Source organism: Apteryx rowi, unplaced genomic scaffold (genome assembly GCF_003343035.1).
Source record: "Apteryx rowi isolate R43461 unplaced genomic scaffold, aptRow1 scaffold_441, whole genome shotgun sequence".
Lineage (NCBI taxonomy): Eukaryota > Metazoa > Chordata > Aves > Apterygiformes > Apterygidae > Apteryx > Apteryx rowi.
Genome location: NW_020450696.1, coordinates 472,101 through 498,118, shown reverse-complemented (window position 1 = coordinate 498,118; position 26,018 = coordinate 472,101).

The window sequence follows — 26,018 nt, the reverse complement described above, 5'->3', positions numbered from 1 at the left end:
AATTATTTATTGTTATATAACTCCTTTTTTCCCTTTTGTCCTTTAGTTAATCCATCTTCTCTCTCTTTTTTTTTTTTTACTTTTTTCTTCACTCATTTAGATAAAAATAGGCAAAACTGTGAAAATAATCCATCCTCTGTCTGTCATTCAGGCTTTTTTGATATGCATTGCATCAGTAATTTTACCTACTGTGAAACTTTTGTTTTTAGCTCTGATTAGCTAGGCTTCAAAGTACTTTCAAGGCTAATAATACAGACTGTGTTTATATAAGCAGTCTGCTCATTTGTGAGGAATTTTTTTAGACATTTGTGATAATATAGGACTGTTTTTCTCTAACCCAGTAGTCTGCACTTGTATTATGCCATCTCTTGGAAATCTTTTCCAAAGCAGCAACCACGCGCAAAGGAGGGGAAAAGTCACAATTGCTCTTTCATTTGAGCCCAGTCATTATTTCAGAAGATACACCTGTATATGAGGCAAGAAGTATAACTCTCAAATAGAATCTTTGGCTAAAATCCAGTATAAAACCAAGCTTATAAAAAACTTTTTAAGAGAGAGAGAAAAAAAACTTTAAAGAGGAATGTTTTATGCTTAATGGACTGAATTTCACTCCATTGAAAAAAATCTCTGTCTTCACTTCTGCATTGTACTGGTAGATCATGATTGCTCCCATAGAATTTATTCGCTGTGTCACTTATTAATGTTGACTCTTAAAAATATATATATATATACAGGCAGGTGCTAAACCAAGAAATAAGAAGTGAATACATGGCAAATTGCTTAAATAATGGCATAGTAAATTGCAAATAGTAAGTTAGAGAATGTGAATTTATATTTTGGTCCTTTGCAAGAGCAGATTTGAGTTAATAAACACTGAGTACTTACAGATTCATATATCTTTGAATATTCAAAGAGTATCCATGAGTATGCATCATGGACTAAATACAAGGCCTTTTTTATTGGAAAATAGTAGCTGAATGTGAAAACTTTTGTATCTAAAATGAAATCATTCATCTTTTAGCTTTTCCTTATAATTAAACCCACAGTAATGTTCCATGTTTTCATTAGAATGAGGTGAAACAGTTCAGGCAAAACAAGAACTGGCCAGAGCTTTTTATACCTTTTTCTGAACTTAACTGTTTCAAGGTCTTAAAGTTACCCTTTGTTCCAGASGCAGCAGGCAGGAGTGCCRCGCTCTTCGTGAGGGGCCATGGCAKTTCATTCCCCACTTGGGCTGTGAGYTTGAACCACCTCCCCTGTGGCAGCAGGATCTGTTGCTCCTGGATCACCCCAGCAGCTGCTGCCTGAACCCTGTCTAGAACATGTGACTCAGAAGGTACCGCACCTTGTCTGACCTTTTTTCATTAGCCTGATCTGCTGGATGAGAGTAAAAGTCATGCCATACTCAGAGACAGTGCCCTGGTTTGGATCAGTATTGGGATTTTTCAGCGCAGCACGCTCAAGGACRCATGCATTCCTATAGCATACTGGACCAAGACTTGGTGACCATTTTCTTGGAGCAAGTGATGATGAAATTTGCCATACCATGTGCACGTTGAATTTTCTGTAGAAGAGATTTTTACTTAGATCATTCATCTTCAAATCTTTCTGCTACATCTGTGAGGGTCTAGACTGCAAGGGATTGTCAGCAAAGGAGGAAACTACAACAGCTAAAGCTCAACACAATGTACTTTACCTTCCTGTATTCTTGGTAAGTACAGTAAGGACTCGGGGAGATGGTCACTGAGTAATGAACTAGGAATTCAGGCTTCTGCTAGAAATGTATGAGCCCACAGTAGCAGAAGCATGGCTTTATATCCTACTGCTGCTAGGAATTAAATTTTAGAGAAAAAGGAGGCAGGAAGCAGTAAAAGTGGGAGCTCCTTCCGCTCTATCAGTAACCATGAATTCTCCTAGGAGCATTTATYCTGTGGTCAAGTGGATTTTATCAATCTGATTGCAGCTGGAAGTAAGTAGGTGTATGAGTGACGGTCAAAAGTAGGACATGATGGTTGTCACTGATTCTTACTGTGAGGATGGGACAGCAGATTTAGCCAGCCATCAGTGTATCTCAGAGTGGTCAAATAATTGTGCAGTTCTTAARTGCTTTTTTACCCAAACAAGGTTATAGAAATGGGTACGGTGAGCTAGGCGGTAGCTGGGATGTTTTTTCACAGGAAAACTTTGAAGAATAGGAGAAGAACAATCCAGAAAACCTCAGAGTTTAGGGCTTTTTTTACATCATCTAACAAGAGCCCCAAACTTCATTATATTTTATGATTTCTTCAAAAATATTTGTCTACTTGAAAATACTTTTATCCTACTGAGACAAACTATGGACAGAAAATTTTCAGTAAGTTTTCATGATCCCAGTGTAACACTGAGAAACTTGTTATGGCTCAGATTTGCAGCAGATCTGAAAAACACTCCTTTGACTTCAAATCACGGACTCAAGAACGATTTACTTCAGTGAAAATAGGCTGGTTTATGCACTTCAGAAAAACTGTGATCCCGAAATAGAGATCAAGGAGGAACATGATCTATAACTGATAACTGAAACTATGTAAAATCCTCAGTAAAAGGTTATAACTGTGGATTGTTTTAACTTTCTTAGTAGGTAAACTGAAATTTTTAAAGAGACTTCCAGCACTTACAAATGATTTCAGAAGACACAACTGATGAATTTAGTTAATATCTGTTTCCTGAGCCATTATGTCAAAGAGACTACCAAGAAAGGCTTATGTCTAGATTYAGCCTTGATTAATGACGAAGAAAATGATAAAGGCGGTAGTAGAATCATTCTCAATAAAGACTGCAGTTGTCTTGAACTCAAAGGCCTAGTTACCTGAGCAGGATTTTATAAATTCAGGCAAAGTCAATCAATAACTTTTTAATTTATTRCAGTCCACAGGTTTTGCACGTGTTCTTACAGTCTCTTAGCATTATCTGGACATGTTAAGTTTTCAGACTCTACTGWTGTCAATGACTATCATGAAGCTACAGCTATGTGCATTGCTTTAACGATGTACTGCTACTTTTTTATTCATCCTTCCAGAGAAATAAGACCCCACCACCACCACCACCCAAATGTAGGAAATAGCAGGRGATCAGAATTCCTTAACATCCTTGTTCATGCCTTTGTGTTTTTCATTGCAAGGTAACTATTTGTTTTTGTGTACATAGAAAAAATTGTATAAAAGTCAAATTTGTAGATTCTCATACATGTGCATTTGAAGTCTGAATCAATATGTACAGCTGTATGCTTTGGCTTTGTTATGGTGATACAAAAACCTTACTTCACACATTTCTACAGTCTTGAGAGGTAGAATAAACATGACAAACAAAACAGGACTTGTCAGACTGAAATCCTGGCACCATGACATATGTATTTATCTGTACAAGAGAGTACTGGGTAACTTTGCTGCTAGAAGTGAACTAAAAACAAAGAATAATTTGTACATAGTATTGCACCTATCATATTCTTTGTCCCAGGGGATTCCATTAATACAGGTATAATATGGCTTCCTACTTGATTATGAAAACTGGAAAGGCTGTTACCAGAACAGAGTGCTTATAAGATCCTACAAAGAATCCATAACGGTGTAGGTGGCTAAATAACATGCATGTTCCATCCACAAGTAAGGAAATTTTTCTCAGTGAAATAAGCCATAGGTTCTCCTGGATGATGACATTGTATCTGAATAGGATCCACATGTTGTTTTAATCTTGATGAAATCTGACCAGTGAGGATGTGAAGTTGTTTAGAGTGTTTAAATGCCCTGTAAACTGTAAATGGCTCTGCTGAATGAAAGCTAGTGGAAGTTCTCATTTTTTGTCCTTCACCCCTTTTTCACTCTTTCTTGTATCTGCTAGTTCCTTTGTCTGTTCCTTTCCTTGCCTTTTTTTATTTGTTTTTCCAATAAAAGTGCTTGGAAAACCTGCTGAGTTCAGAGGAATTTCAGTTGTATCTAGTGTCTTACTTGCTTTTCAGTTTTCATCCTTTTTCTTTATGGCCTCAAGTCTCTTTAAGCAGTGTAATCTGTGTATCTGACCATTATAATTTACAAAACTGTTTACTGACTTGAACAGATTTAACAAGGGATTAAAAGTCTTATGGATAATTCATTTTGCATACATTTTATAAAAAGTAAGTGAGGATTTAGGGGAAAAAAGAGAGTTTTAAACATTCACTTTTGATTCTGTGGGTTGATTGTTTCAATCAAACATGTCAATCTGCAGATTACTGCCACAATACTGCATGGGAGGACAGTGTATTTGTACATAGAGGTCATAGAAACCCTTAGAATAATTCAGGTAAATAGGCAAAAAGCTAAGAGACATAAATCTGTAGGAATCAGGTAGCCTGAATTCCAGAACTCAAAAAGCTGTTTATTATACACTTTTCATTGTTTAAGCCCAAGGATTGTCTTCTCAAGAAGATGCTGTGTTGTTTCAGGGTTTTACCAGATCTATTAACAATGTCAAACACATTTTAGTCTTCTGGTAGGTTAACCAGCCTGCACACACAGCCCTCCTGCCAAGCTTTCCTCTTTTCAGAAATATTTCTGTATTTATTGTATGGTTTTAACTGTGAGAAAAACTCACAGGTCTCATGGGATCTYGCTGTGGATTTTGTAACATTGTATTTCCTTACTTTTTTTGATGGGCTTCATTGTAGCAATGATTCTAATTTAGTTTTAAAATAATTACCTTGGCTGAACTGAGTTTCACTTTTTTTCCTTATAGTAAGTATCAGGGAGTTGTATGTATACAAGCAGACAATTTTGTTTGACACAGGTAGATAAAAATAAATTTCATTTTTCATAGGGAAATACATTTAGGTCTAAATTTTGGGCAGCACCAGGATAAAGACAGCTCAATAGCTATCAGTCTTTTCACTTYTCCCCCCTTTTGCAAAGATATTCACAAGAATCTCACTGATAATGGAAATGTCTATATGTCTTTCATGGCTGATAATTACAGAAGTGACAGAAAAGAAAAAGTAGAAATAGATGAATCAGGCATCAGCTAGGATGGCACTTCTGGCAAAGTAGCAAGGCAGTAAAATATGTGAAGAGAGAAGGACATCTACTTAATTAGGACCAGGATTATTCAAGGCYGGGTAAGTGAAGATAAGCACAAAAGAAGAAGCTAAACATGTTTCACTCCACGTTTTGGGGTTTGCTTCTTATTTTTTTCTGACTACATTCTTTGTAGCCTTTGGCAAGTCCAAATGCAAATCAACTGTATAATATACTGTATAATATGAATAATATATTGTATAAATGAATAATTTTATAGTGTTTTATAGTGCCCAAAGTGTGCAGGGGCAGAGACTATGTAGGTAGCCTAGTAAATATGGTATCTGTTTGCAGGCATGTAAAGCAAAATGTTCGTGTCATGTGAGAGCACTAGCATTTGTTTATGTCCTTTAAGCAGGATACTTTTCTGTACAGATTTCCTCCCGAGTCACTTTAAGATTTCTGTTCCAGCAGCATGCATATCCAGACACATTCAACCACATAGATCTGTGCAGAAAAACTTGTTGAAGAATTTTAGYTCCTGGTTTGTGTCCTACTTATATTTAAAATGAGGCTTGGAGATGAATGTGTTTTTTTCTGCATATAACTGCTATGCAGAGCTACTCTTAAATTTAACTTTGGTAAATGTTATGCAAATTCAGTGCATTTTACTTTCAGTCTAGAATAAAAGTGCTATGCTTTACTTTAAGCACATATTTTGCATAACAATATTAAGTTCCATATATTATCTTAAAATGCAAAATATATAAATTTATGTGGCTGCAAGAGCATAAGCAGAACATATTACTCTGCTAAAAGGAAAATATAGCCCCAGTAGAGTGGAGCCCATCTGTATATTAATCAAATCCACTGATAGCTTTGTTTAAGAAAAAGAAGTTAACTTTAAATTTTTTGCTTTAATTTATGAAGTATGAGGAAATATTAAGCAATAATGCTCTCTAAAATACAATATTTAATACATGAAAATATTCACATTTTTATCGTGCTAGGCTAAAAGAAAAGCCGTAAAATTTTCAAATTTATAATGCTGCAGCTGAGATGATAAACTCCTAAAATGATAATTTAACTGCTTCTCTGTCAGTCAAATATAGCAGTTAACACTTCAGTAATCAGATCCTAGTTCTCAAGTTGTCCCTCTTGAAAAAAAAAATCTTAATTAAGTAGCCAAATTTCCATTAGTGGAAGGAAAGCTTCCGAAGACAGACAGACAGCTGTGTCAGCCTTGCAGCAGCTCTTCCCCACGGCTCTGCTGTGTAGGGGACTGGGCACTGGCAGGCTCGGGGGGCTCTTGGCTTTGCATCGGAAAGAACCAAGGCAATTACTTCATTCAAGATCCGAGGGATTAAGAGGTTACAGAATTACTCTTTAGTCCCCCAAAAGGCAATAGGATTTGCCAAAGAAGCTACTGTCATGGATCTGAGACCAAAGGGGAAAATAGCAGGTTCCCCTTTTCTTTTCTGGCAACCCCACGGAGAAATGTGGGGTTGCTCTGGAGGACCCTGTGGTTTGGCCTTGGGAAATAAGCCATTTGTTGAAATTTCAGTCTCCCTCCTAGTGAAATAGGACATAGCTCAGAATGATTCTGCGTAAAGAGTGATCGGTGCCCATCACCCTTTTTTCCAATCCCCCACTCCACCGAAAGGTCAAAATGGAGCGCTTGACTGAAYGCTGGACTGCTAGGAAAAACTGTAAAGAAAGGAAGAGACGTTTAGCTTGAATGTAGTTGCCATTTGCCRCAGATTAAAGCTCAAATCAGGGTTATTAAAAATATATGTTGAGGTATTAAAAGTGAAACAAAATCTGTTTTTTCTTCTCTCTTTGCTAAATTAACTCTCACTTTCAGTAGAATATTCACAGGCAAGCTACCAGCTGTAGAAATATAATGGAGCAGTACCTAGGGGTAGCCCCATAGGACAGGTGACTCTTGTAACTTTGTATTATAAACGGTGAGATAAACAGAAGCTGGAGGGTATTGTTTTACCATGCAAGTAAATTATTTAGTGCTAGATTAGTTTATTGTTTGTACAATCTGAAGACATTTATGACCTTAGTAATTAATCAGTTTAAAATAAAATGTAGGTTGACAAGAAAACGATTGCTGTTTTTTACTTAGAAGTACTAAATAGTACTTAGAAGTAAAAATAGGAGTAAAAAATAGAAGTAAAACTATTCAGGAACTAAGTTCCCTTACGTTGCTGGACTCTGACACACTGAATGATCATGGTGCTGTGTGATTCTACTGCAAAATCATTAATGAATTTTGTTTCTACATGTACAGATGAGAAAGAAATACTTTTACAGCTGGATTAACACAGCATACTTCAATAGCTGCATTTTCAAAGATATTTAAGCTTTTATTGACAAAAACAGTTGCCCAGTAGTGTTTTCTGCAGCATCTGTTGAAATCCTGGGGATTTACTTTGGTACTTTTCCAAAAAATGTAGAAAATCCTCCTATGTGCTTAACTCCATCTTTGGGTGCCTACACACTTTTGAAAATATGGTCTTAAATGGCTTGTCTGAAGCAACACAAGAACTTATGATACACTGGGATCATGTAGCTCTACTCATAATCATAATCAGTCTATTCCTTACCCACTAGAAAATACTATCAAACATACTGAATAAATCAGCTATGCCTAAAAAATTAAATGTTCTGGTTAAAACCATTATAGTCCATTACCTCATTACAAATAGAATATGATGCTGTGGTTTTGTAAACATTCCCAGGCATGTCAAGAGTCACTGCTTCTGGCAGAGAAACAAGGCAGAGAAGTGGCATTTCTGTGGTATTATCTTATCTACTAAGTTCTGCAAAAAATATATCCACATGAAGAATGATGCCCTATTCCTCACAAATTGAAAACTTTGTTTGTGGCCTTACTTGCCCTACTTGCAGGAAGCATAAAAGGTCAGAAATTCCTTATGCAGGTACTTGGATGATAATAGTGGGAAAAGCTGATGTGGCTGCATTCTGCTCTGTTACCTAGAGCCCCAAGGTACCATTAATGGATAGAGTTTCTCAAACCAAATGGTAAAAACCTGTSTTAAAAGCACATGGATTTTTCCAGTTCACTGTACAGATTCTTCTCTCTGAAAAGCAATTTAGTCCATATTGGCTTTTTAAAACTATTTTTGGTGCCATAAATGGTTTGACTAAACTTAAGTTAATATATGTTTTTCACATGTGAATTTTATCTTTCAAGAAGGACACTTTGCAACTGAAAGGAAATAAAAATATGAAGCTTTTTTTTGAATGCCGTAGTAATTAATTAACTGTAATTTTTAGACTCCATAACACATTGATAACATAAAATAATGCATAATGGCATAATGTGTTCCACGAGCTATTTACCTTTGATTTAGGAAAGAACTGTTGGCATCTACTTGTTCTTTTTGTTACATGTTCAAATGCGTGAAACTTCCATTTTTATTTGGTTTCTTAATTGCTCTGTGTGCAGTGCAGTAGTTGCTCTGTGGTGGCACATCAGACCGAGCAGAGCTTCCTAATTACTGCTTTAGTAAGATGACAATCATGTCACAAAGCTTAACGAAAGGGGAAGGGAGACTTTYTGTCCTCTCTGTGAACACCCAAAGTCTTTTGTAGCAAGATTGATAGGGCTTTTTCATAAAAGGATCTTCCTCCCACTTTCAGTCTCTTCTGTGTGTAGATTGGTAGGTAGATCAATGATCTGGGGTAGCTCTAGTTTTAGTATTTTGACTTATACTCAAAAGTTGCCTAGGCTCCTGTTCTTAAATCTACACTGGCCATTTCTAGTCTAAATGTTGTAAACCAAATTTATACTCCCCTGCTTCTTGAAGACCACATGACAAGTTAGAAATTAGGCCAAAGGTATTTTGGCTTATGTAGATTATGCTACCTAGCCCAGTGGAAAATATATATTTTTGGTGCTTTCGTGCTCACACAGACATCAAGGGTTAGATCCAGGGTACTCATCTCCATTGGTATGTATACCCACTCAGCAAAATGTGTAGGTATATGACTCCAATTAATTTCACATAACCTTATCAGGAACTTAGGGCAAATTCCAATATCCACTGCATCCATCTCTGCTATCCACTTGTCTCTAAATATATTTCCTGAAGTCTGAGTTGAAGGCTCCTTCAAAGACTTAGGAGGTGTTTAGATTTTTGGAAAAAAAAAATTCTTAAACGTAATTTTCATGTGTAACATTTCCTTTTTATTTTCCTGAGCCCCTGTTCTTAGGGACATTAAGCGTGGGTAAAGAATCTAAAAAATTGTAAACAGTGGAACATGAGAATTGAAACATTCTGGGGATTTGTTTTGTTTTCATTGCCAGCAAATATGAAGAAAGAGGGAGAATATAGGATAGGATCTAGAATAAATTTTTCCTACACTTTAGACAGAAATATGTGTTTTAAGAGGCATTGGTTTGAGCATCGTGATAAAGAACTAAAAATCCTCCCTTGGAGTATCGAACAGAGCAGAGGAATGTGTTTAACTTACGTTGTCAAGGTAACGCTAGCAGCATTTGGAGGCCCCTTGAGTGCTTTATTTTCCACTCTTTAATATTTGCCTGGTTTGGTAAGCAGAGCTGCAAACCCCTCAGAATATTCCTCACTTCTAATGGGTCACTGCTGAAATCTAGCCATCGCACCCCTTCGCTACTTTGAGATGATCTTGTAGCTATGTGAGAAAATAGGTCATTTGGATTTTTGATTTTTTTTCCAGGCATGACTGGTTTGGAGTACTGTGCCTAAAATAATTAAAAAAAAGTTTACTTAACACTTAAAATGCACTTTGAAAGAAGGAATGGGGGAAAAAGTTAAAGACACAGAAAACTGGGCTTTATCCCTTTTGTTTTCTACTGTGAGCAGAATTTCATTGTACTGGATACTACACAGAACACAKGATTAGAATCAGATTTTGAAATGCTCCTTTCTAATGCAAGGGTTCTGCATGCCTGTTTTTCCACTGAAGCTTTGCTGATAGAGCTATAGAAATTATTTCACAATTATTCTATTTTTTTCATTCTAGTGCACTAATTCCCCGACTGAGTCTTTACTGCAGATTAAACAAAAAGCATCCTTAAATTAGTTGCAAAAATACACTGGCAAAATAATTAGCTTTCTGGACTAGTGTCTTTGTGTTTTTCATCAGAATAGTTGCATTCTCTACATTAGATTTCACAGTATGGTGACTGTAGCTGCAGGAGCACTGTGGGGCTCTATTTGTGAGAAGTCTCATGAATTGAATCCTGTGGTTCTGTCCACGGGGGGTGACTAGCAATGAACCAGTCCTTGTATATTAAAATATACTGAACTTCATTCTCAAGGGCAACCRCCAAATGGTTTTCTCTTCTCACAATTAACAGCTAACCTCTTCTGCTCCCCTCAAAGGCACAAACCCCTTATTTAACTTCATGACTTAATTTCGATTATTTCAATAGACTGAGTAATATGAGTCTCTTCTCATCTGGGACTAGCTGTCTTCTCCCTGAATCTTTTAGAAGTTTTTTTGTATTTGATTTTTGGGCAAATGCCTGTTGCCTATATTTGCTAAAATACATAGCCTGGAATGCACAATTCTACATTTTATGAGTGGGATAACATACTTTTAACATACTTTTCTAAATACCAAATGGGCTACAAAGAATKCATCTTCTTTGGTAATTTAGTTCAGATCAGAAATGTGCTTTGGAAGTGAGTCTCTCTACACCACTTCAAGTTCTGTGGCCTTAGAGCAGACAAACTGGATTTCTTTCAGGTGAAAGTAAATTGGAAGATGCACTCCAGAAATAAGCATAATGCTCTCAGGCCACTAACGGGCATTCAGTCAACAAGACAAGGCTAGACCTAATCTGAGGTTAAAAACAGCCTGAAAATCAGGTTATTGTGCAGGTATCAGATCCTCAGAGGCGACTGTTTCACTCAGTAGATCTACTTAAGATGGACAAATCTAGTATTAAGTCACACTGACGTGAATGGCACTTCGATYGTTTCCCCATATTGCTGGGTGAAATGCCTTCACCATTAGCTGAAGTGACCAACAGTTTGCATCTCTGAGAGGACAAGTAGTGATTGTTAAGAATTTTGGGTTTTAAATAGGAATGTTTTCTACTATAAGCTTCTAATGAACTCAGTGTATCTGTACCTGAAAATCAGGCTGAAATCATAGGCTCCCTCACAAAATTCAAGTAGCGACTTGACTAAATCAAAAACAAAAAACAAAACAAAAACCTGTTCTTGTGGTATTTTATAAATTTGCATGCAGCTTATAGCAAGAGAATAAACTAAAAAACAAGTAAAACTTCTGTAATCTCACAAAAACTGATTTGGCTCAGCTGGAATTATACGTGAAGGTTTTATGTGTCTCCTCTTCTATTCATTCCTTTTTTGTGTTGTCATCTTCCAAAGCAAAATTCTGACGAAAGAGCTGGGTGAAGGGTAGTGTGCTCTGAACCCCTGTAAAAGTATATTACTTGGCTGACAGCTGACCTGCCATTTATAATTAATATCAGAGCAGCAGTAAACCAAGATGACTACTTTTCTACCTGATATAACTTGTCTTCTGTCTTGTCCCCTTTAAATCTCTTTTGATGCATTTTATCTTTATTGGCATATCCTTCTAAAATCCCTTTCAATGCTCTGTTTTGATCTCTTTAGCCAGTTGATCTCATTTTCTCACATTGTAATTTTGTTTAATTGAACAACTTTCTCTTAATTAAGGAATAATTAAAGTGGAATTCCACTTAAAATATCTAGATCTCACCTTCTTTCCTGTTTTGTTCATGAAGACAATCTGTTGGAACAGCTGTGTGAACAATGAAACACATCTTATATTAAGAATCTAAAGTATTTTAACCATAATAAAAGTTATCTTAGTACTGCAGATACCCAGAAGGATCTTTTCAGTCTCCTCCTTATCTCTTTTAAATCTCACAGAGAAATAAGAAATCTCTTCTCCTCTTCTCCTGGATCTCATTTACATACTGTCAGCACTCTTGACTGGTCTCAAAAATTGACACATTCAAAAGAATTAAAAGAGGAATAATAAGATGAACTGTGAAAATAAGTGAGATGGGAAAGAAATGAGTATTAGTGAAGAAGATACAAAAAGGATATAGTGAAATAAAAAATGTGGCAGTTAAGTGACGTGTATGCATTTCTTCTTTTAACATAAGTACATTATTATTATTACTAAGTCTGAGAGCCAATTAGACATTTGGGAAGAAAATTCTGTCACGAATTTTCATCCCATTATTTTTATTCAGGATGTAATATCACTGGAGGAAAGAGGGTTGAGAGCAGGACCTGAGTACCGTTGGCTATCTTGTGACCAAAAAAAAAAAAAAATTATATATGTATGTTGAAAAGCCTTTGGTACACCGTCAGGTCATATTAGTAACAGCAGCAGACTCATGTTAATTTAAACTTTCAGTAGGTTCTACTAGTATCCCCTCAACTTCATCGTTCCCTGACAAGCACAAGGGGAAATTGATGTGCCACTCTTCATTTTCCAAATACACTATGTTTGATAATGGAAGTAATGTTTTTAAATTCTGTCTTTCAGAAGGGAGCTTTTAAAATAGAACATTCTGAGTGGGGACAAAGTGGAAAGATCCACCATGTAGCAGAGCTGACCAGTCAGAAGTTAAGGAGAAAAATGAAAGACATGGGAAGTAAGGATTGTTTTAGAGAAAAATAAGCAGCCTGTATGTATATATATTTTCTTGCCATATTTCCACTTACAACTTTTGAAAAGCAGTAAATGTTCAGGAATAATTTACATTTTTGAAAAAAGCCCAGGTTTCAAATGATATATTCTGACCATCTCTTGCAATTACAAATTCTGCTGTAATTATTGAAAATAAAAAAGCTCTGTTGTGTGCATATGTGATAAAATCCCTAGAGACAGCATGGCAAATATTAAACCTGCTGTATATGCTTGATCTTAGCCATAAAAGCAAATGTATAATCAAATAAAACAGACCTGCAAAGTGCACGCACACATCAAAGCTAACGATTAAAGTGTTTTTGTTGGATTCCATGTTTACTGGGCTTCAGCGATTTCTAGAGCAAATGTGCTAATTTTACCCAAGGCTTGATCTGTCCCTTTATACGAGCCAAGAGGAACTTCTTGTTGTGTTTCCCTGTGTGGGGGGTGGGAGGTGTTGGATCTTGGTCTAAGTGGTTTAGCTGGGATTGTGCTGGTGTGACGGACCTCAGGGTTTGACTCTATGTAGTCAGTGTAGTATTTCCCTGATGTGAAGTGAGGAGCCGACAYCAGCTTCCAGCCCAGTCCTGATGTAGGCTCTGCCCAGATGATGGGTGTGATGAACAGAGAGAAGGACACAATGCACATACATGTTACCGTGATATAAGCCAGTGTTTGAATTTACCCGGCCTTAGCTAGTCCATGGTAATTGTTTGACTGACTTCTCTTTTCCAGTTTCAGATACATGATTTTTGCTCTTGTATACATTCAAGCGTATATATGGATGGTACCTGTGAAGGAACTGAGATGCTATTAATCCCTACCTTAGCTTGCCTTGAAGTGACTTGTTTGCATTGCCTTCCTCCACACATATGCTAATCTGTTCCATGTGATGTCCAATGTTGAAAAGCAAATTTCATCGATACTGCTCAAATATCTCACAAAGAAGAGGTACTGGTATATTCATCCCTCTGATCCCATGATATATTCCTTTTTGGGTCACGGGAGGGGGTCTACATGGGCTCCTTTGCTGTAAATAGCATGTCTCTGGATAGTACCCTGAACAATGAATCTGTTGTTCAGCATTGCGGGGAGTCTGAAAATGACCAACTCTTCAGTCCCATTAGCCACAAAGAACAGCAGAAAAAGATGGAAAAAAGTTGATAAAGGGTTAATGCCAGATTCCTGAATGATAGGGGAATGCTTGACAGTGGTGGGATTCCTGAGGGCAATCAGACAGCAAAAGGGGTCTTCATTTAACATGTAATTTCTATAGAATAGTCTGTTAAAAGTTTGGCATTAAAAATAGCCAGCAGAAAAGCTTAAACAAATGGATATTAAAAAAAGATGTTAACATCTAGAATGTGGACTGTATTGAGCCATCAACATCTTTCAGTGGTTTTGGTAGTCATTCCCTCTTTAAAAAAATCAATGGAATAATGTATCAATGTATTCAATATAGGATAGGCATACTGTATAAGTGAGAGCAACATTCAAGTTTTCAGCATACAAGTACCACTTCCAAATTTGCATATTTTTAAGGCATTTTGACTGTTTGTGCTAACAGTGATTCCTCTGAAGCTCTTACATATGTAACTAGTACWAAAAGAATATTATTTTGCTCCTTTTATCTTCTGGTATAAACTTTAGAAACATAAAACAGTATTTTTGGTTCCCCAGTTCTTCTTCCTTGTGCATAATCATTTCAACCCAAGAAAAAAYGGTGTCAAATGTTACTGCCTGAATACCCTATAATGGGAAGTTATACGCCCACTTTGCACAGATCTAAATGATCACATAAATGATTAGATAGAGAAAATCATCTCATAAGGAAGATAGGTTAAAGGGCAAAAAAAAGCAGCATATTCTTCCAAAAGTGGAGCAAGTGGTTGGTAGATTGAGAATATAACAGTATTATAGTAGTCTCTTTTCTTCCACAGCTGTTTATCCTCATCTACTGGTTCACTTTAGTGCTTAATCCTTCACCAGTGGGGAAAAAAATTGACATTGATTTAACTGGAAAGAGAGTAGATCCTTTTCTGAGAGGTAAGTGTTTTGAATTTAGGTTGTTCTGGATCGCTATTAGGATTATTGGCTAGCTCAGCATGTTTATTTCTTAAATCCAGTGAGGTCTGCTTGTATTATGTAATATTTCATTCTTATCTTCAGTATTTTTGTGAATTGCTACTAGATAGTAAGCAAGAGAAAAATGGTTTGAAGAACTGATGATAATGCCATCTACATTAAAACAAACAAACAAAAATCAATGTGAAGAATGCATAGTTATGGAAATAATTCTTTTGCTTTCCCTGTTTCAAAAAAATCATTAAACTGTATTAAACGTTCTGCTTAAGACTTTTGCTTAACACTACAAAATGTATTTCATTTTGTACTAAAGAAGAAATGGTCAATGACTCACCTATGTTAATTCAGGAACATCTGCCTGCTTACAGATAAGAGTGAGGGGAGGAAGACAACTTTGTTGTGGCTCTTTCCTGAAAAACCAAAGTTTTCCCATATCAAAACAAAATGTAGAAGTTGTAGTTGGTTAGTAGATTGACATTATTTCTCAGGTGTCATTATGTGGAGAAATTCTCAGGTATTTTATGTCCCTGGTCTTGAAATATTTTAGAATTGTTGACCTTTCAAACTGTTGATGGTCTAAATTGAAGAAGTCTATAAAGTTCTAGCCATTTGCCTTATGGTGMAATTAAAATGACCTCTGTATTGTGTTCAGCTTTCGTTTGGTTTTGATTGCACAAAGACAACTTATTTTTACTGAGGCCATGTAAAATAAGAAAAGAAAAAAAACCCACAAAAGTTGATGCAATCCCAGAGTGATTTTGTATTGTGTATATTGTGAGTTTGAGAGAAATAAACTTCATTGTTTGCCTCAGATCTTTGTTTAAACATACACTGCAACCAGTTTTTGACCTAATTTATAGAACTTGTAAAAACTGGGGGCTGGGAGAAGAATGTAATTATCGTATATTGTGGTGAAGTCTGTTTCACCAAAGTGATTTAGTTAGCAGAAATGGACTTTTTTCAGGTATAATACTCTTCCTTGCAGTACTTGTTATCAGAAATACTCAAAGCCAAAATTTTATTTTTACATACAATATATTCTATTCTAATTACATTAAATTAATTTGACCAGGAAAAAAGAGATAGGAGTGTGGGGAAAATGTGAATGATAGTCTACAAACATGCAGAGAGACAAAATGGAAAYAGTTTAGAATTTTTTTACTGATTGTCCTTTTYAATAGCTAGGTGGGGTAGTGACTGCGACTGTATTTTCAATTACTCTTCAGGTCATTAATGTTGATTACATTCTTCTTCTAACCATAAGTCTTTATTTAATGAAAATATATGCCACCCACCAAGCAGGCATGTAGTTAGGGAACAATACAGCAGGATTTGATTGCCCTATTAACAATAATCATCATGAGACTTTGGGAGTAATAATTTAATGACTTCTTGCACTCTTGTGCTACTTTTTGGTGGTGCTCATTTAGCATGTACTACAATGATATCTCTAATGAAATTAAAACTTGCCAGCAGGCATTATTAGCTAGAGATGGGCAGGTATTGAAATACCAGACCTAACATGGCTTCAGTGACTGCCATTAAAATATTTGCGGACAAGGTAACTTGATTTGAATAAGGCAGGGTGGCCTCTCAGACGGGGAATAAATTATCCTCAGTGACTGACGGGGTTCATGCTGTGGAGGGAGGGGGGATTGTTTTGTTGGTTTGTTTTTTCCCTTCCTCACAACTCATAATCATTCTCAGCCTTGTGGAAGAAACCCAAAGCAAACAGCATGGAGCTAGAACAGACCCGACCAGAGAAAATTGTGGGACAGCTAAAGGTTCCCTTGTATAGCGCTCAGTCTTGTTCTCAAGCAAGTCAACTGTGAAACTCTCATGTCATGGGTGCCAGTCAGGTCAAGCTCTGTTCCCTAAAGGATTCCCCATTCTACACTCTAAACTGACCAGTGGAAACTGCTTTGCAGAGGCAAAAAATAAACTATCCCAGAAAACCTTTTAGTCAGTTTTATATGAAGGACTACAGTTTTTGATGTTTGGGGGCAGGGGGAAGTGTTGTTGTTGTCTGTGCCTTCAAAACTTTTTTGCCAGGAAGGAGAATTCATTGTATCTGAACTATCTGGTTGCATATTTGCAAACATTTCCTCCTTACTCAACTAATTCTCTGAACTTTATGATACGTATTCAGATTTAAAGAGAACATGGGTTGTACTAAGCAGAGACCGATTCCTGATAAAACAGCAACGTCAGAGATGCAGTGTGCTTTGAGCATCAGAAGAAGGTGGGCGCGTATGAACAAACAGTTCGTTGCCTGAGTATTAGTATGCGAGGTCAGCTATGCCCACAAAGCCTGGTGCAATTCTGTTGGTAATGCTGTTCCAAAACCTTTCTTCTATTGTAAAGGACACTTCAGTTAATGCATTTACAAAAGAATTTCCTCTTTTTGAGACATTGCTCAAGCTCGTAGCTGTTTGATTATATCAGCCCATCACGGAAGACCTTGTTACTGAGCAGGTGAGTGTTCCTGGTCCATTCCAGTGCAAAGTTAAAGTCTACTGAGGTTTCTTAAAGCTAATCCATATAACATTTCACTGAAACTGTGAAGGAGATTTCACAAGGCCAATAACCAAGTCTTAGTTCAGAGGCAGTAGCCAACAGCTGAAAGGTCATAAGAGGTGGCTTCCTTGCACCTTGCTGTGCAAGTGCTGATCAGTAACCCCAGCGCATCTCAGTGTAAGATCAAAGTGCAAACCAATTTCAGCAATGGCTAAAGGTAAACCTGAGGGTAGAACTGTTCACACTGCCAGTTACAGCTGAGAGATGGTTTAACAAGCTGTTCTTACTTATCTACCACTAGTTACTTAATGCCTCAGAGCCAGCAGGAGTTCCTGCTTGGTTTGTTTTCAGTCCATCAATTGGTCATACTACAGATGGGAGGAAATTTAAGCTTTCCAGAAGGTCTTATTCTCTTCACTCTTGACTCCAAGAGTATCACCATGCCCAATGAAAGTAGGGGAAATTTAACCTTGTAATGCTAAGGAAATTAATTTTTCAGTTCACACGTAAATGTCGGCAAAACTAATAATGTGTACACGTTATAAAAGGACGATAGAACACTTTGCTTATTTTCCAAACAAGACACAAGGAATACCTGAATTCCCAGTAAAGAAGGAGATTAGGCTAACACATGAAGTCAAAATAGATTGCTTGTGGTTGCCCTCTATCTCATTTGTATTAAGCTGACTGGGTATTTATGCTATGCTTTGGACTGATGGCAGTAACCTCAAAACTAGTGCAGGAGCTCAGTTTACGCAGCAGCTGCTTTCGGTCCTTCTAATATTACTTTCATTCTTACTAGTGTCCTTTGTACTGCCTGGTGAGCTTGGTAAAAGTTCAGTTTCTTGACTTGCACCTGGTGATAAAGTCAGGGAGAAAAATAATTATGTAAGTTTAAGAGGACTTCATAATAATGTGGTTAGTTTTCACTTGAAACATGAATTTAATGTATTTTTCTATTTTTATCTATGATAGAAATTATACTTACTACTTTAGAGAACTTTTCATCTCACCTCTTTAAACCGTTGGGGATAGGAATTTTTCCAGAGCGGGAAAACATGACTGTAAGTAGTTTAAAAGTAGTCATTGTGTCCTAGAAGGTGGTAAACATGTATATGTAATATTGTTATAACTTTACAGTATATACCAATTGTCTAACTAAAAATCTCTGCAAATGTAGAGAGTATTTAATACAATTCTGTATTTAATGTAAATACAAATTTCTGTGTTTAATGTAAACTCAGAAACAAAAGAAGATATCCACCTGATAAAGGAGGTTGTATCCAGTTGTGCAGTGAGGCTTGACTCAAAATGTGTTTTGCAGGTGAAAGAGTGCTGTTGACCGTGGGCTTGCCCCACAATTGGACCTCCTGTGCTGTGCAGCAGTTACAGGCCAAGTGTATCCAGCAACCACCAGGCTCACTGAATATGCATTGTACTGTGTCCCAGCAAAGATGAGAGTCAGAAACAAGTGGGTGCTGCTAGAACAATTTCTGCTGCCTATTTCAGGACACTCTTTCCTGGTGGTTTCTTTCTCCTGCATGTGCCTGGATGTGCACCAACCTGCTGACTGCAGAGAGCAGCAGTCTCCGCATGGAAAAATGAGCACCTTGGATCAAAATGATGCCTAGATGGAAGGGAAAACCTTACTAGCATCCTTACTGTGCTAATGCTCTTGGGATCTCTCCAAGCTTCAGGTGAGTACGAAGACTGGTTTGGTACCTGGTCCAACAACCTTCTGTTTGTCACAAGTAGTTCTTCTTAACTGAGATGAAGACACAAAAACACTGGTTTTGACAGAATCTGGAATCTGAGGCTTTAGTAATGAAGGTTAAGGTTCAAACTCAAGTGTCTTCTCTATCTTTTTGGGCCCAGCTTTCTGTGTTTGAATTGCAGTCTCCAATTGCTATCTGGTCAAGCAGTAAAGTTTCATTGTCTRTGGATATTTTATGTTGTATCACAGGAAACTTCAGGACAAAGCCTAGTATTAAGGGGATACAGTGGAGAGCAGAAAGAARTATGAGACTGAGTAGAACTCTAACAATATACACAACAAAACTTCTGCATAATTCTCTCATAAGCCATTAATCTTAAAAATGAGTAAATGTGGATGCCAAAAACTAGCTGCTGTGCAAGGCTATAGCTTTACAAGAACAATTCAGCCAGTTAAGTGATATGACAATGGGGTAGGTGTCAATACAAGCTTAGATGAGACCCAAAAGCAAAATACGTTTTAGATACTATGTTTTGGAAGATATTATTAAGCATATCAGCATTGGATGGCAGTATAACAAGAAGTGTCATGAATATCAATCACAGAAAGTGTTTCTTTATATCCCATAAATTCACACAAGACAGTCTGACTGGCACACATCGAAGTTAAAGTCAACTTTAGAGAAGTAACATTTCACCCTTGGTGCTCACATYCAACCTGATGTTTTCTTCTGTCTGCAAAACGTCATTGTTTCAGGTCAAACAGAAAGGGTGTTACACTCCAGTATTTGCCATGTCTAGGAAACGTGCAGAAGTCTCACATGGAGTGATTCTGGTCACACAATAGGAGCTGTGGTGCTGCAGTGGTATCTATTAAGAYAGATTTTTGCTCACTTCAGAAAAAATCTGTTTTATTTGCTATAACAGAAAAGAGGATGTCTCTTATTATGAAAAGCATGTGAAATTATTTCTATAAAACCTTTTCTCTTTTTTTTTTCCTTTTTTCTTTTWYTGGGGGGAGTAAGTGTGCTTCTACAAGATGTATTCCTAGGCTCAAATTATTATTGTATGATTTGGTTATCTATGTAAACCTACTTTACTTGGACTCAGATTCACATACCACCTCCTCTGTATTTAACATATATTTTATCATTCTTTTTATCCAGTGAAGAGGTGTCAAGAGACGTTTGATCCACTCAAGTGTAGTATCATAGAGTTAAACAAAGTATCATATTTCAAYAGTCTTTATTTTACTTGTTCATAGGGTTGTTCTTTATTTTCTCCTACTTTAAGGAGTTCTATGTATTAATCTAAACTTTTATAGGAAAAAAGATATCTATGGACATTTCACTTGCTGCCACACACAACACACAGATTGAAAGAGTAACATCTAAACCTTGTGCTACTAATCTTTCTAGCTCTTCACTTGAGCAGTTCTTCCTCTTCCTTCTATCACATCAGGCAGAGCCACCTTTGTCCAGCATCAGGAACCAATCTCTCTGATTTCTATTAGATTCCTCCCTTGATTACCCTCTCTACTGGCAACCAACACTGCTGTCTTTTAGAGTATTTTCTGAATATGTGAGGTAGATATCAAATAGCAGTATCTAAATGTCTCCAACAGAAGAACTCTGACATTAAGAAAATTAAAATCTGTTTTAGTCATACAACATTAAAACTGTTGTTTGACATTTAAAGGATTGCTTGGTGCAGATATTCTGTTGGATTTAGGTTGCCTTTTGAACAGCATTTGAAAGGAAAATAAAATCTGCAAGGAAATTTTAGAAGTTGCTTTCAGAAAGTTAAAAACAAAAAAATGAAGTTTGTCTGATAATCATTCTTTATAAAGACTTTGATTTTAATTCCTGATACTTCCCAGAACTGAAGCACAAAAAAGAGAATGGAAAGAGCTTGGTGATTTGAGGTTCTAGGGTTATAATGACATTCCTGACAATATGATTAGCAGGTAGGGGGAGGCTCGGTGGTTTCAGTACTTCTGTGTTACAGCTGAACAGACAAACCTGGGAAAGGGTGATTTCTCTTGCTCCTTCATTTCATAGAATGCATCTGCTAATTCAATTAACTAAACTAATTTTAAAAACTCTCCAGACTGGAAAAAAATGACAGAAAAGACAATGGAGAAGTTTTATATAATTAGGAAGAAAAGAGAACACAGGTGATTTTAGGGTGTTTCCTTTTAGATTTTAAACCCTTATAGCTCATATTATTCACTCTGTTCTTTGACACAGCAAAGCAGTTACTGTTCTCTTACTGAAGTATGGAGACACTTGATATTCTTCAGCTTTGCAGCTTCTTTCATCAGCCTTTTATTTTGATTGTATTTTTAACATCTGCAGAGACCTGAACACTTTTCTTTCCCTTATATATATCGCTTATTATAAAGCATAGGAATGCTTTTCTGCAACAGCTTTTTTCTTCTAATTTCTTCTACTAATACTGTCATTGAATTAACGATTTTGGAGATTAATTTGCATTGTGGCATCTCTTTTGACAAAGTTAAGATCCTCAAAGATATGGAGTTTTGTGATGTTGTAATAACTAGAATTGGATGTAGAAAAGGATCGACAGAGCTGCAGGAAAACCTTTTGGRCATGCAAGGGGATGTTGCTTTGCCATGAGAAGTGTGCTGTGGGTTAGGATGCTTACAGCCCCACTTAAAATCAATTGGGGGAAGGGCGATGTAAGCAGTAACAGCAAACTACTCAGACTGAGAAATCTTTTTTTTTTCTTTCTTTCTTTTTAATCTGAGCTGGAATGTCTGAGGGAATAGGCAGGTACTGTGAGAATTTCCCAGTAGCATTTACTTACTGGAACTGTTTTGCCAAATCTCATTCACACACCCCAWCCCACTTGGTATTCCAAGAGGTTTTCCCAACGTAGGATAGATCCTGTTTTAAGGAAGGTTCATCCTCTTGCTTCTGCCAGAGATTCCACCTGGCCCAGAGGGCAAAAGTTAAAACAAGGCAAACAGGCAGCCTCTGCAAATTCCTCTAAAGGACCATAGCACAGGAAGGTATGAACAAATGAGCAAAGCAGATACCATCCATTGTAAATTAGCTATGCAACTCACAAGTCGCAAAGTTGTTCTATGCTTTTAGTTTCTACRTATGAATATAGCTAGCCCATTCCCAACTATAAGAAAAAACATACCACATGAAGAGTCACTTAAAAGACCTCAGAATGTCATTGCAATGTTTTCATTTGATATTTCAGTGGTAGATAYTGGGAATGGTCTTTGTCTTTAAATTAATAGTCTTAATTTAAATGCTTATCCTTTCCTGATTTTTGCTAGATTTGACACTATATATTGTGTAATCTAAGGCTGACTGGAATTTCAGATAATAAAAAGCAGAATTTTGCTGGAATCACTTTAGGATGTGGCCTAGCAATTTCTGTTCCTTTTCTTGTTTGTCTGACAATTTTGTCCCAAGCCAAGAAATTTCAGAAGCAGTAAGCTGTCACTTCCCCTGTTTTTCTCTCCTTAACAGAGCTTACACCCAACTTTCCTATTTCTTCTCGAGTCCTTAAGCTATTTAGTATTGTGCTATCCTAAGGCTCAGAGGTGATACTGATACTGTGTTGCTGTCAAAGTAATGATGACATTGCAGAGATGAGTAAATCTATGGTGGATGTTACATATCCTTCACCCCTAGACAAGGAATTGGAGCTTAGAAGAAACAGAATAATGTGTATAACCCTTGGGGAATCACTGTGGTCACTCCTTTCCTCATTTTATTTTTTCATTATCACTGACATTTTTGAAATGGAGCTTTGTTAAAGACTTCTGGCTTTTATCAGTGGGCTGGCAAAATAAGGCTTCCCTGAGGGATAATGTATATGAAAAAAGGAATTATGTGAAACACTGTAATAATAATGTTGTGATGGTATCTTGCAAGATGAGACAAACTATGGAGTAATGTACTACAGAGGCTATTTAAAAGCCAGAGTATAATGTCTTTACTCACTTTGACTTCAGAGGGACTTATCCATAAAGTAAAGTGCTACTCTGTGAGTAATTCAATTGCCACTTAAGAACGGATGGCTTTGTAGCTAGTTGGGCTCTCTTCTTAACTTAGCCACATTCTTCCTGTGAAACCTTGGAAAAATGATTTGATCAATCCCATAGATGGAAAATTCACAATATTTTAGTGTCTCAAATTTTTAATGTGTTTATTCTTGCACAGAATGCCACTTAGATAATATTATTACCTATGCTTATGCTTCCTCACTACAGAGTTCTTAGATCAAATSCCAAAATTGTTCTCACAGTCCAGCTCTTGGACTGCCCTCTCAGGCGTCCTGAATGTGTCCCAGCTRGAACAGAATCTTAAGGTTATCTAGCTATTGCAACCTGTCAAGGTACCCACAACCGCAGTCTCGTTCTTTCACACTCTAGAGTGCCTAAAGTCCCCAATCTTTATCCAAATGGGTGGTATGATGGGGCTGCTGCTCCCTAGCTTCCGTCTGCCCCATGCACAATAAGTGTCTCCATGGATAACATACACAGTCTGCTGATTTATAACAATATGGCAGTGACCATTGCATGGCAATATCTCAGCAGCTGGCAGCTGGTGGGATAAAATCTGCTAGTAACTCTAAGGTGCTGAGATACTTCTCCATAGACCATATAAATGGATTAAAAGAATATGTCCCTAAATTAATTTCTTTGCTGCAAATCTTTGGAACAGCTCTCAGCTGCAGAAGCAGCTTTATGAAATAGCCATAACAGCAATCAAACCCAATATATACTGGAAAAGGTGACCTATGCGTAAGTCTTTAATTCTAATTCTTTTTTCAGTTTGTGGTAATGCATTTATTTATTACCATAGATGCTAGTGACGCAGTGAAGCAAAATTAAATCCACTTCTATTATATCTTTGGAGCCCCAATAGGGTAGGTTTTTCAACCACAAAATAGAGAAAATAAAAAAGTACATAAAATGTATAATGGTATACTCTGTTTTTCCCCCCTGTGGGTGAGATTTATAGTAAGAAAGCAAATGCTTGCTTGTTGGAAAAAGTGACCAGCCATCCACTGGATATCACCTTTTCAACTGAAGGGGAAATAGTTTTCCTTTTAACTAAAACTTCTTTTATTTGTCTTAAACATATGCATTAACTCAGTAGATTCACTGGAGTGGGTTATAAATTATATATGAAATAAAAAAAACCTATGCACAATGCACACAGAGAATACAAACAGCTCTATGCAATTACTGCTGAGCTGTTGTACTCGCTGTAATTTCAACTCCGATGAAACGAAAAATCCTCACTACCCTTTTTCTTCAAAAGTAAATAGAGTGTGTCCATCCTCCCACCTGTAGTCCAGGAGGCTGCTTTGATTTTGTACAATAGCATTTATCATTACATCTTATGGATAAGGCAATTAAAAACTTAAGACAGGAAGCTTTGTCCAGCTATTTGCACACAGTACCAGGAGTCAGGAGATTTGAGTTACGTTCCTGAGYTGATCAGTGATATGCTATCTATCCTCGGGCCAAGTGACTTCATATCTGTTTTATCTTGAAAAGTTCTGCAGGCTTTCACTGTCTCTYTGTTTTTTGGTTCATGTTGTCCATCACAGTGGAGCTTCCAGTTCTCTGGAGATCTTGTTCACCATATTGCAACAAAGAATGGTAAAGTCTTATCTTCAGATGTAATATTTCAGTCTTCAGATGTAATATCTCAATGGAATGGTGCTAACTTTAAACCAGTCTGTAAAACAATCTGCTTATTTTGGCTTTGGAAATGGCAAAGACTATTTAATCATGATCGGGACATTTTCTTCCTCAGCATTAGAATTGTATTAAAGTGGGTTTTGGCAGTACAGGGAGTTCAACGGTGCCTAGATTCCCCTGGCTCCTTGTTCTGCAGCTACAGACCTCTGGTTTCGTAGAAAACGTTCTCTGGATCAGAGAGCAGAACCCAGTAGTGCTGCTCATCCGTCCTCTGTACAGTTTTGATGACTACTAGACTGCTCTCAGCTTTGGCTGTTGAACACGTATCTGTGCTTTTCTGAAGCTTTGCTATCATGAGGCATGCAAGGATAGAAAAGGTTGTGTGGGATAACTATGGGGCAGAAGCTATCTCCCAGGCAAAGAAGCTTCATTAATGCATCTATCAACAGCTGTTCATATGCTAGGGCCAAGCTGACAGGGTTTTAGTGAAAGAGCATTAAGATGTCTCTCTTAAAACTCAAATATCCTATTTCAGCCTCCCACTCCAGACCTGTGTCTTCCATAAACACAGCTGTAAATGGTGCAGCCTCACCAGCCTGTACCATTCTGTCAAAGCAGCTGAACTTGCTGTATTGCTCCTTACTGTGTGCTGATGGCAGCAGAAGCTGGCGTGTCCAGCAACTTTTACTTCATCAGCACTGGGGCTCAGACTGGAACTTGGGTGATGACCCTTGATGGCAAAAGGTACTATGAACTTCTGTCAGTGTTACTACAAAATAATCTTAATTAGTTTACCAGCCAGTCTCAACCATATAATACTGAATATTAACATGGCTAGATTAAACATGAATCTTCCAAAGCTTTTTTAACCGTGTCAAACTTTGTAACAAATATTTGGGAAGGAGCATAGAGGTTGGTCAGTATTTTAGTGTTAGGCATAGAAATCCGTCTTTCCTGTCTGCTGGGAAGAAAACTGTTTTGCTATGGTGACGACTAATTGTGCAGTAGCTAATGAAGTAGAAATGTTCACTGTCAAGCAATACTTTCTTAAAGTGATTCTTTCTTCTTCTAGGCCGTAACAGGTTATTTTCAATATCAGTTAAAGCATCTGCAGTAATTTTATAGGCTTAAAGGAGCTGGTGATGTTCATGAAAAATCTACTACTGTCTTGTCTTGAATCTGCCTTTTCACTGATTTATATTTGTCATGAACTATTTCAAAACAGAAGCTTTTAAGGGCAATGATAGGGTCAAGGGCAGAGAAAA